Source organism: Peromyscus leucopus, chromosome 9, assembly GCF_004664715.2.
Source record: "Peromyscus leucopus breed LL Stock chromosome 9, UCI_PerLeu_2.1, whole genome shotgun sequence".
Taxonomy (NCBI): domain Eukaryota; kingdom Metazoa; phylum Chordata; class Mammalia; order Rodentia; family Cricetidae; genus Peromyscus; species Peromyscus leucopus.
The window spans coordinates 72,488,230-72,501,340 of NC_051070.1; the positions used below are offsets into that span (position 1 = coordinate 72,488,230).

The 13,111-nt window shown below is 44.4% G+C and overlaps 1 pseudogene; it reads left to right on the forward strand.

Annotated features, from left to right (window-relative positions):
* Nucleotides 1-6,522: 6,522 nt before the first annotated feature.
* Nucleotides 6,523-7,893, forward strand: LOC114682277 (annotated as a pseudogene).
* The last annotated feature ends 5,218 nt before the right edge of the window (nucleotides 7,894-13,111 follow it).

Here is a 13,111-nt window from a genome sequence, read left to right on the forward strand (position 1 = left end):
CAACTTATAAAAGTGATTCAATCCTATGTTTTCCTACCTGTCTCAAAACTAATCTAGAAAGAAAATTCCACTTCAAGTCATGTAGCTTTTATATTAGATTCATTAGTCTAATTTGCTACTGTAATAGTTATTCTTTCTAGCAGGTTTAGACCCAGCTGCTAGGACATGACACATGAGCAGTCTCTCTTAGAGTTATATATAAGCGAGGGCACAGTGAGACCACTGTGCTAGACCACTCCATGTGTAGAAAGAAAAGTTTATTGGGCACCAAACTGCCAAAGCTATCTCTGGGGTGGGAGTGGGGACAGAGAGAGGAGAAAAATGTCAGAACAGCAAGCAGATTTTACAGAACAGTCGACAGGGTCTTTGCGTTGATACAGGCTGTTCAAATTGGCCAGGAACTAGATCCCCTCGCTCAAGGTGGTTGAACTTTCAGGAGTAATAAGGGGGGTTCCCGGTAAACAGAAATCCTCTGTTAGACCTCTATTTACCCAATAACAATTCTTCTGTTTACCTGGCCAAGGTCTGTAGCATGAATCTTAAAGGTTCTTATTAATAAAATCAAACCTGAGGCGAGTTATTGGGGTCCATGCTGGTAGATCAGAGAGACAGAACAAGCCACAGCTATCTCAGCTCGCCGGATCCTCAGCTGGTCTTGTCTCCTCAGACTGGAGGCCTCTGAGTCCTCATCCGGAATGGGTCTCAGCTGAATTGCTGCTGGAAAGCCTGAATGCTTAACCAGCCAAAATCTTAACCAGCCAAATGCTTAACTAGCCAAATGCTTCTAGTTTCTGGTCCTCACGCCTTATATATCTTTCTGCTTTCTACCACCACTCCCTGGGATTAAAGGCTGGCTTTCTGGGATTAAAGGTGTGTGTCACCATGCTTGGCTATTTCCCATGTGGCCTTGAACTCACAGAGATCCAGAGGGATTTCTATCTCTGGAATGCTAGGATTAAAGGTGTGAGTGCCACCATTTTCTAGCCTTTGTATCTAGTGGCTGTCTGTTCTCTGACCCCAGATAAATTTATTAGAGTACACAATATTTTGGGGAACACAATGCCACCACAAAGGTCCTTCTGTTTAGCACATTGTCACCAGCACTGCCATTTGGGGGACATTTTGGACCTAACACTATGCACCCAACTCTACATTCTCCCAAATACTGCAAATACCTAATATCACGTATGTCCCTTTCTTACACCTGTCAAGGCTATGTATTTGGTTCTTGTAAATATTTCATCCTTAATTTTAAGTATTCTGGATTTTAAAACATACCCACTAGGAAATGACATATCTCAAAAGACTGGGGAGCCCTTCCCAGTAATGATCTTAGAGACACTTGGATTGACTTGCCCAGCTGGTTTAACTCCCAAAGGAGGAGACAATGCCAGAGGTAGACTCCATTCTTTAGCATAGCACTTCTCACTTTGAAGAGGCAACCCAAAAAACATTTAAGAGATGGGCTGAAATTGGAGACCAGATATATCCAGCTCCTGCCATTCTTGCAGGCTATACCAGCCTCTGACGGGTGGAGGCCATACTAGAGGAAGACTCATGCAAAAAAAAAAAAAAAATGTTGAGTTTTTTGCATTTGTGAGTATGTGGGGTGTGTGTGTGCTTGTTGATGTGACCATGGCCAAGTTGCATGCTTGAGGGCTGAGCTGCATATGCTGAGTGCTAGATCACTAAGATGAGGTCACATGGTGTCTTAGCTACTTTTCTACTGCTGTAACCAAACACCATGACCAAGGCAAGAAATTGGGCTCACAGTTTCAGAGGGCTCAAGTCTATGATGGCAGAGTGAAAGCATGGAAGCAGGAACAGCTGAGAGCTCACATCTGGATCCAAAAGTAGGAGGAAGACAGAGACAGAGATAGAGACAGAGACAGAGAGACTGGGAGTGGCAGGAGTCTATTGAAACCCCAAGGCCCACTCTCAGTGACTTAACCCCTCCAATATGGCCACACCTCTTAATCCTTTCCAAACAGTTTCACTTAGTGGGGACCAAATATTCAAGTGGTGTTGGTGTCTTGGACCCACCTAGTCTACTACTGACCAAGATTTGTGTGAGTTCTCTGCCTCTGAGGAAGGAGAGAGAGAGAGAGAGAGAGAGAGAGAGAGAGAGAGAGAGAGAGAGAGAGAGAGATCTTCAATGTGCCCCAAATCACTAAGAATCCCAGGATCTTCATTTCTGGATGCGATGTTTCTAAGGTGTTGATCCCTCTGCCCTGAGGTGGATCTGTGTCACTAACAGATCTATCTCATGCTCTTCCTAGTGGGAATCTTTCCCTACCCAGCAGGCAGTTGATCTCAACATCAAGGAGTGACTCTTTTTACTTTTTTTTTTCCTTTCCAGGGAGTTGTTTCTGTCTTGCAATCCCTCACCCAAGCCTCTCCCATCATGATGCGAAGATCCCCAAGTGATTCTTCATTAACAGGCTTTGGAGTGGGATGGCAGCAGAGACTCAGGATTTGAACATTTCTTGAGGACCAAGATGACTGACCGTAAACGTTGTGGACTCTGAATCCAAGGAATTTGCAAATATGCTTTCCCTCAAGTAGCTGCTGGCCCTTGCAGGCAGCCAGCCTCTCTCCGGAGTTGTGTTTTTTGATCCCAGTCATTCACCATGAGTCTTTCCAAACAGCTACAGTCTGAAGGCAGTTTCATCCATTAAATACTAAAGTTTGATATCTGTTTTACCCATTAAGTGTGAAAATGCCCAACTCTGGTGGTAGAAAATAAGGTACTTTTTCAAAGGCTAGGATGTGTAGCTCAGTTGGTAGAGTGTTCACCTAGCATGTATGAGACATGCATATCATAAAAAGTAGGGCACATACCCCGTGATCCCAGCATCTGGGGGTGCTAGTCAGAGGGTCAGAAAGTCAAGGTCATCCTTGATTGAGCACCCTGATTCACTGAATAGGTGGAAGAACAAGTGAGGATAGTTTCCCACTATAGTTTTGGACCTCCACATGAGTGTGCGCCATGTGCACATGAACCCACCCACCTACCCATATGTATATGAGCATACCTCACACATGAAATGGGGAGAAATTATGTTTATCTGGCCCCAAATTTCCTCTTATGGCTTCTTTGCCACTTTGATTTTTTAGTACATTGTCCATTTGGGTCTATCCCTCTGTAGGCACCAGCCTGGAAGCTGAGCTACAGCAGATCATAAGTTAAATGAATGCCGTTCTCCTCAGCTGCATGGTCTTGAGACTGACCTAAACACTGCGTATGTGTCTATCAACCTGTTTGTTGTTAATCACTCCATCTGGAGACAAATGCTCACTTATCTTCTAGCATCCTCATCCGATAAAAATGTTTGCTTTTTTTTTTAGCCCATAAGGAAACAGTGTCCATACAAAGCAATGCAGTTGTATCTAACAGCCAGTTTAGTTATATTCTTAAAGTCATATGCTGTTCAGGCCACACTGCAGCAGAACCAAATGGTGTTTTGCTTTATTTTAAGACCAATACTGTCTTTCTTTCCCTCTGAGGACCTAACCCAAGGCCTTGTGCTAGCTAGGCAAGCACTCTACCACTGAGCTAAGTCTCCAACCCCCCTTCTTTTCTTTCCTTCTTTGTTTGCTTGTTTGTTCCTTCCTACTCCTTCCTTCCTTCCTTCCTTCCTCTCTTCCTTCCTTCTTTCCTTCCTTTCTTTCAGAAATGTATTAGTCTGGATGTTTTCCTGCATGTATGTCTGTGCCTCATATGTGGGCCAGGTGCCCACAGAAGCCAGAAGAAAGCATCAGATAAATCCTCTGGAACTGGAGTTACTGATAATTGTGAGCTGCCATGTGGATGCTAGAAATCGAACCCTGGCATTTTAGAAGAGTAGCCAGTGCTCTTAGGCACTGAGCAATCTCTCCATCCCCTAGAATCCATTCTTATTGATTTTGTTTTTATGGGAGTGTTTCTGGACAGCACCCAAAGTTCAACTTAAATTCCTTCCCTGAGGGGAGCCAAGATGCCGAGTTGAAACATTGAGGTGGTAAGAATACAAAACCAGAACCTGATAGTCCTAAATTCTGGCACCCCTCTCTGTGGCCAGTTAGTGGCCTGGTCTTGACTAATTTACATGCACCCACCCTCATAAAGCACAAAAGTTGCAAGGTGCTGGGAGTCCACCTAATCTTAACTCTTGCGTGGACTGGGGCTCTACTCTACTGTTCCCAGCAACGTTTCTGGGCTGACTGCCTCTGGCGGCAGGATTGCTGCTCTTTGCCCTGCACCCACTTCCGTTATCCGATGGTCTTTCTCAAATAACTGGTCCCCCTGGTAAGGTCTTTGCCCCCCACCTTTTCCTTTTTTTTTTTTTTTTTTTTTTTTTTAAATAGTGCTTGTAGTTGAAAATATTAGTCCTCTCTGACTCTTCCTTTGCCTTCACCCTTTTATGGCTAACATACCGAACACCAAGCATATCCAAGCTCAGGAAGGGGCAGTGCTAGGCGCTTAGTTTTGGTGAGTTCCTTTCCCTTTCTACCTCTGGTCTGAAGGGCTCGTCACCGCTGTGTGCCTGCCCTCTCTCCTGGGTCTTAGGGATCCCGTATAATGTTGTGCATCAGATCTTGGTATGCTGCTCATTTCCCTCCATCTTTTCTCAGTTAGGCAATCCCAGTCGTTCTCCTGGATCCTGACACTTGCCCTCCCTAGCTTAGCATCCGACCTCTAATTTGACTAGTCCACCACCCCAGCGTCTCTCGATTCTCCCATATATAGGATAAACTGTTCTAGCAAGTTTATTCTAAATGACTGCATTTCCTGTTTTCTACAAGACAGCTTGTCATTGAACTTGCTGTTGTCTGTCCGTCCCCCCCCCCCCTTTCCCTGAGACCTGGCCCCTTGCTGGCTCACAGGGGCACAGTCACCATGCGGTGACCTCAGCGACTACTTACTATTGTATACCAACACTTTCAGTTGAATGATTTTTTTTTCCATTTTTGTTTTTTGAGACAAAGTCTCACTCCACAGCCTCGGATGACCTGAAACCCACTATGAGCCCAGGCTAGCTTCCAACTCCCAGCAGTTCCCCTCCCAAGTGCCAAGCTTAGCCTTGAGCTAAGTTACCCAGCTCAGTTGAATAATTTCTAAAATGTCCCCTGGCTCTGAAACCTTAAGAAACAAGAGATGAAGAAGAAAAAAAAAAATCAAAGTGCTGGCAGCCGGAAGAGAAAGTGCAAAGAGGGCAAATGGCAGACTGACTTGTTAAAAGAGGAGGATGGGAATAAGCAGCTACCACCAGAGACGAGGTGGTCCACGAGTGTACCCCAGGCTGCCTCCAGCTCCTGGGATGCTCTTGAACTTCTGATCTCCTCCCCCCAACTGAGTCCTCGGATTAGAGGTGATTTTTATGTGATGCTGAGGATAAAACCCAGAGCTTCGTGCATGCTAAGTAAGCACACTACAAAGGTTTACTAAGCTGAGTTATATCCGTTGTTTTTCTGGATACTGCAGATAGGTTGGGTAGAATAAACCCTGGGCTGGATGTAGTGGTGCACACATTTAATCCCAGATCTTGGGAGGCAGAGGCAAGTAGATGTTTATGGGTTCGAGGCCAGCTTGGTCTACATACTGAGTTCTAGACCAGCCAGGGCTTTGTCTCAAGCAAAAAGAAAATCAAACAACAACAACAAAAACACCAACATAGAAGAATTCCATAACTTTCTGAGTAATAGCACACCCTATGAGACTAGTCTATTAAATATAAGAGCCACACAGGAGGATTCTTCCCCCCCCCCCCCCCGAGACAGGGTTTCTCCGTATAGTTTTGCACCTTTCCTGGAACTCACTCTGTAGACCAGGTTGGCCTCGAACTCACAGAGATCCGCCTGCCTCTGCCTCCAGAGTGCTGGGAGTAAAGGCGTGCGCCACCACCTCCAGGCTGATTCTTTTGTTTTTAAGAATTAAATTCTTGTATTTGTGTGTGTGTGTGTGTGTGTGTGTGTGTGTGTGTGTGTGTGTGTGTTTACCTGCCTGTGAGCACACTACAGAAGACAACTTGTAGGAGTCTTGTCTCTCCTTCTATCATACAAGTTCCAGGGATCAAACTCAGGTCTTTAGTAGCAGAGAGGCACCTTTACCCCTGAACCATCTCATGGGCCCCTGTAGGGTTTCTTTAGGATTCCTTCTTCAAATAGACCCCAGGTAACGGAAGACGAACGGTTCAGCTGGGGTGGGTCACACTCAGTGATCAGCCGTGCGATAAGCGCCTGCAGCAGACACTTTCTGATCTTCTGCTTGGAGTCCGGGTGCTGTCTGGAGCAGAGGGCATGGTGGGGTCTGTTAATAGTGCCTGTGCAGTAGTAATAGTACTAGGAAAGTCGTGACTAGCAGGTGAAAACAGCATTGCTTCGATAAAAATCCTCATTTTAAGGGAATAAAGAACATTGCAGACTCGAAGGCTGAAACAGGCTGCGGCAAGAAACCTAGCATTTGACCAGCCAGTTGCCTTCAAGTTCACAAGCGAGATAGAAGCTGTGAGCATTATTCAGTTCTGTGGTTACCTTATGAGGATGTATAACAACATCTGTGAGAGAGAAAAGAAAGGTAAGGTGACAAGGATACACATGCTGTGAATGTCTAGGAAGCTGGAAAAGCCCAGAGGGAAGGGAGCTGAGGAGACTGTAGGGCAGCGTGCGGTCTCCCACACTGGCTCAATAAAACAGCTGGGAAGTCCCAGCGTCTCTGAATGCTGTCCTTGGTCTGATTTTGGCAAAGGTCAATAATGAGGTCAGAGAAGTTGGGTTAGTTTCAGATTGAGGTGAGGGCTTTGTCAGGAACTTGTAGAAGGTATAGTATAGTATAGTATAATATAGTATAGTATTGTATAGTATAGTATAAGGATTCTCTTCTAAAACGAGACCATGGCTCTGACAGTCTACGGGAATACCCTGGGCTCTCATTCTGGATCTCAGAGTATCACCCATGACGTCAAGTGTCCACAGGCCTGGGAAGCCTCACTCTTAACCGCTGACCCTAGGGTTTACTCCAGGGAGAACTTGGATGTGCGGAGGGTCTCAAGATAAATGTCCTCAGTCCATATTTTACCACAACTATTTCTTTATCAGCGGTATGCTAATAAAAACAAATATTGGGGATCTAAATTTTGGACCTCACACATGTTAGGCAGGTACTTTGCTACTGAGTTAGTGATCAGCTCAGCTCAAAAGAAATCCTTTAAAGCATTATTTTTTTCATGGAAAATAAAAGTGCATCATAGAGTATACTGATAAATTAAAATTTTTTTATTTTAAATATTTTTACTTTGGAATAATTTCAAATTTAAGCATAAGTTACAGAGGTGGTGTACAAGTTCCTCTACATACTTCACCCAGATGTTTCCCATTGTTCACATATCTGAGCTATGCAAAAATAAGTTCCTAACATAGTGCCCACTATCTCTTCAGACTGGCATCTTTCACGTGTCGGGAGCTGGCGGCAGACTCTCATCGCTGCGGGGGCCGACTGCGGAGTCCGAGCTGCAGCCGCACAAGTTACAACTAGACACGTTTTCAGAAAGTTTCTCGCGCTCTTTGACAGAGTGCTGATTGAAAGGTGTGCCGCCGAAACCGTGACCAAAGGTGGCATGATGCTTCCGGAGAAGTCTCAAGGAAAAGGATTGCAAGCGACAGTAGTGGCTGTGGGATCGGGCGCCAAAGGACAAGGTGGAGAGATTAAGCCAGTCAGTGTGAACGTCGGAGACAAAATCTTCTCCCAGGATACGGAGGCACCAAAGTAGTTCCAGACGGCAAGAGATGGTGACGTTCTTGGAAAGTATGTGGACGGAAATCATTGTTGAAATGGTGTCACATGAAGCTGCCCATTTGGCTGACGGTCTGAACTATTTATTATTCATCATGTAAATAATTTCCATGCCTCCTTTTTTTCTTTTTCTTTTTCTTTTTTTTTTTCCGAGACATGGTTTCTCTGTGTAGCTTTGCGCCTTTCCTGGAACTAACTCTGTAGCCCAGGCTGGCCTCGAACTCACGGAGATCCACCTGGCTCTGCCTCCCGAGTTCTGGGGTTAAAGGCATGTGCCACCACCGCTGGGCCTATGCCTCCCTTTAATAACAAACTGATGATGCCTTAAAAACAAACAAAAAATAAACAAACAAAAAGCTTCAGTGACTATCTGCTAATGACAAGTACCTTTGCCGTCCTGGCCACAGTGCAGCCAACAAGACTGGGAAATGAGCAGTCAATCTATTATAACAAGTGAATTTTAAGACAGTGTATATGATTTCCACATAACGCCTATCTCTAAATATTGGTTAAGAAGGGGACTTCAGAGAAATCCCAGGCTTGTCAGGCACACGTTAGGAGTTTGAAACAATTCTCTTCTGCTCTTTCTATACTTTAGGGAAAACTCTAGGCATCATTGTTCTACCCTACTTGACCGTAAAAACCTACCCAACTTTAAATATGCCAACTTAAAAACAGATACTGGGTTGGCAAAATGGCTTCAAGTTGTCTTCTGAGTTCCACACCTGTGCCCACCTACCCCGACCCCTACAAACAATTAATAAGTACATATTTAACAAAAAATGTAGACATTTACTATAGATGCTTCAGGATGTTATAGGCTCATCTGGAGTGCCACCAGACAGGACCTTTGTGATATGTCCCCTGTCTTTGAACAGCTAGTGGAGGTGCAGGCCTTTGCTCTGGCTGAATGTCTTTATTTATGTCTCCAATGGCATGGCCAGGGACATGCTTGACCAGCTGGCTGACAAGTCCTTGGGTACCAATTCCCCTACCTGAATGACAAAATGCAAGCAGGGATGCATACATGTCAGCAACATGGGCATTAAACACCCTTCTGGATAAATACATTTTTGTCTTAAATCCAGGAGTCTGTTTATTCACAGGTTGATTTTTGCCAAGCCTATGTACTGTGAATTAGACACTTGAAAATGCTTGAGATCCATTTAAGATTAGAGTGCTAGCTTGATGCCACTGGACTGGTTGAAAAAAAGAAAGAAAGAAAGGAAGGAAGGAAGGAAGGAAGGAAGGAAGGAAGGAAGGAAGAAGGGAGGGAGAGAGGGAGGGAAGGAGGGAGGGAGGGAGGGAGGAAGAAAAAAAAATCTGAGTTCTTGCCCAAATTACCTGTATGATCTTGGGCATATGTCTAAGACATCTGTGCCTTACTTTTCTGGCATCAACCTCTCACTTCCACATGCATTCCCACACACATGTGAACATGCTTGTACATACATCAGCCTGCACACCCCTAGAGATTTTTTTTACAGCACAGCTTCTCTATAGTTTGAAGTAATATTTCACTGTAGCCTAGTGTGGCCTTGAATTTTTCGGTGATCCTGCTAAGGACTGGAATTTCAGGTATGCTCAACAAAACTGTTGATTCCCCCCCCCACACACACACACACCAATTAAATGCATCCTTCCAACTCTGATAATTTACCTTACCTGGAGGAAATAAAGTTCTTTTTGTTTGACCTTGAACTTTACTTCACCTGCTTTTGTCTGGGAGCCTTTTAAAAATAAGATTTACTTTTTATTTTACGTGAATGAGTGTTTATGAGTGTCTTCTCTGCATGCATGTAAGTGTACTACTAGTGATCCTGCCAACAGAGGAGGTCGGAGGAAGGTGCCAGATGTACTGGAACTGGAGTTACAGTTGGTTGTGAGCCACCCTGTGGGTGATGGAACTGAACCTCGGTCCTCTGGAAGAGCAGTCAGTGCTCTACCCACTGAACCATCTCTCCAGCCCCCATGGGACCCTTTTTGGCAGCAGGAAGATGAGGAGTTTGGCTTTACTTTGCTTGCATCCTTTGTTCTTCTGCCATCGAAGTCAATCGTGTTCACAGATCTGACCACTCAGCATCTGACCCCACAGCAGTCAGTATCAATATTAATAATACCTCTCAGACTTTCCCTGCATGCTAGCCACTGCTGTCTAGCCACTTTGAATTCACGTGATTCCTGGGATTTTTGGATGCATCTTTGTATGGATGTTTCCTGCTTACCTCCCTAGGTTGAGAGGGATTTCTACCAGAGCATACTTCTGTCATGACAGACATCTTTTCTTTCCCCTCCTATAAACTATCATTAGCAAGGGGGCTTCCTAATGCTTCTGTGTCTCCATGCTATCCAAAGCTTATTGAATTGAATAGCCTCATTGCTAGGAAAGTTGGCTCACCCTAGCTCCACTATTAAGTTCCTTTATTTACTGGATTCCACTTCTGTTCCTTAGATCCAGGTTTCCAGACTCCTGAAAGCCATGTGCAGTGACCGGGCGGTTCTCACCTGGACATCCCTTCTCCCTTGCCACCCTCGGCGACAGAAATCTTGAGTGACTAACCAGTTTTTTTTTTCTCGCTCTAATTTTTCCACCCCCCTTCCCCATTTTTTTTTGAAAGGTTCTGCATTTTATTACTGGACCAACCACTCTCCCAATTTAAACATGACCAAGTCTCCAGGTTAAAAATGCTGAACTCCATCAATGACTCAGTATAAACACCCAGTCTTGCCATTATGTGAATCCAGCTTTGTTTTCCTCCAGTGTCTTCTCTTAGAGTTGTACCTGACTTTGTTACCAGTTTTCATCCAAATCCACTGAGGAACAGGATGATTTTGCTTTTGATTCATGGCCAGGAATCGCTTGATTTTGGAAGTCTTGTGAGAAGACGTGGTGGGAGGTGGGGTCTCCCCCGCCCCGCCCCGCCCTGCCCCGCCCCCATTCTTTGGCTTTCAAGTAGTAATGCATCAGGTTTCCACCAGCCTGGGCTTTGGCCTTATTATCAACTTAGACCTCAGTTTTGGCTTTTGGGAAACTGAAAGGTCAAATGCCTGTCCCATTGTTCCTGGCATTCCAAAATGTGCTGTGATCAAATAGGTTACTGTCAAGCCCAGTGGAGCTGCCAGGAAGAAGAATCAGGCAATTCCTCACATTTACTGAAGCTTGTCTTTCTCTGTCCCACCAGCCAGCTCCCAAATCCTGACACAGAGACTTATTATTAGTTATGGAAGCTTGACCTTAGCTTAGGCTTTTTAACTAGCTCTTTTAACTTAAATTAACCCATTTCTACTAATCTATGTGCAGCCACCCGGCTTGTTACACACACACACACACACACACACACACACACACACACACACACACCACATGTCTTGCTTGTTCCCATCCTTCAGCGTCTCCACTTTCTTCTTCCCAGCATCCTCTCTGCCCCCAAATCCTACCTAGCTATTAGTTGTTCAGCATTTTATTAAAAACCAATCCGAGTGACACATCTTCACAGTGTACAAAATGGTTATTCCACAACAATTTACTACCGATACCAAGGTGGTCCCAAACATTGGTGCACATCTTCAGTGTATCCGTGAGAGAAAAATTTTCCTATGAACTTATAAAATGTTGAAAGTGCACCCGGGCATGATGGCTCATGCCGGTAATCCCAGAATTTTGGAGGCTGGGGTGAGATTGCCAGGGGTTCCAGGCCAGCCTGGGTTGCATAGTGAATTCCAGGCCAGCTTGAACTACACACAGAGTGAGATCCTGTCTCAAATAAACAAACAAAAAGAAATCAGAAATGTTAAAATTCTCTGTGGTCAGTATTTTGGCTCTTTTGGTGGGGGGCCCTACCGCCCAGCTCCCAAATAAATCACACACAGAGGCTTATTCTTACTTATGAATGCCTGGCCTTAGCTTGGCTTAGTTCCTAACCAGCTTTACTTAACTTTAAATTATTCCATCTACCTTTTGTCTCTGGGCTTTTCCTGTTCTCTTACTTCGTGTCTTACTCTTACTCCGTGACTGGCTGTGTGGTTGGGTGGCTGGCCCCTGGAGACCTCCTTCTTCTCTGGCTCCTTTTTTGCTTCTCTCCTCCCAGACTTCTCCCTCTCTATATTCTCTCTGCCTGCCAGCCCCACCTATCCTTTCTCCTGCCTTGCTATTGGCCATTCAGTTCTTTATTAGACCATCAGATGTTTCAGGCAGGCACAGTAACACAACTTCACAGAGTTAAACAAATGCAAAATAAACAAAAGTAACACACCTTAAAATAACATTCAACAATACAAGTATATTTATTATAAAAATTTTAATAATTAACAACTGCAAAAGCTTACAGTGGTATTTATAAAATGATTATTAAATTTCTTCTACATAGTTAAAAAACAGGAAAATTAGCTGACAGGCAAGATGAGTATTAGGAAGCTGAGCATGGTGGCAAAGACCTTTAATCCCAGCATTCAGGAGGCAGAGACAGGCAGATCTCTGAATTTGAGGCCAGCCTGGTCTACAGAGCAAGTTCCAGGGCTTTGGAACTCAGTGAGAAACCCTGTTTCAAGGGGAGGAGTGTGGTAATGGGAGAAGATAAGTATTAGGAGAAGCTGCATGAGCTGGAGAATCTTAGAAGAACTATATATATTTGCAATTTAGTAATATAATAAAAATATTATCTAACAAATAATGCAAATCAAAAGAATATAAATTAAACTATATTCTACCTGTGATTTAATTATGCAATACTCATAGGAACTTATTGCTGTATTAACAATTATCATGTAAGATCTCTGAGTTTGAGGCCAGCCTGGGCTACAGAATGAGTTCCAGGAAGGCTGCAAAGCTACACAGAGAAACCCTGTCTCGAAAAACAAAACAAAACAAAACAAAATTATATCTTGGAAGGTTCTAGAAAGAATTAGGTATAACTTTATGACACAGTGAAGCACACACAAATCCCAAGTCCATAGTTTTCACACAGTAAACATACTCAGATGACAACAGAGCCTTCCCCACCCTCTCAGAAGGCACCCATGCTTCCTGTTCACCCCCAAGGCCCCTGGCAACACAAATTCCTTGAAAACTGTTTTGTTTGTGTTTTGAGATATGGTCTCACTTTGTAGATCAAGTTATTCATTCTGGAACTCAGGCTACCCTTGACCTCTCAGCTGCTTCTGAGCTCCTCCTGCCTTTGACTCTGAGTACTGGAATTAAAGGGATGAGCTACTCTGCCCACTTTTTTGTTTTGTTTTTCGAGACAGGGTTTCCCTGTGTAGCTTTGTGCTTTTCCTGAAACTCACTCTGTAGCCCAGGCTGGCCTCGAACTCACAGAGATCCACCTGGCTCTGCCTCCCGAC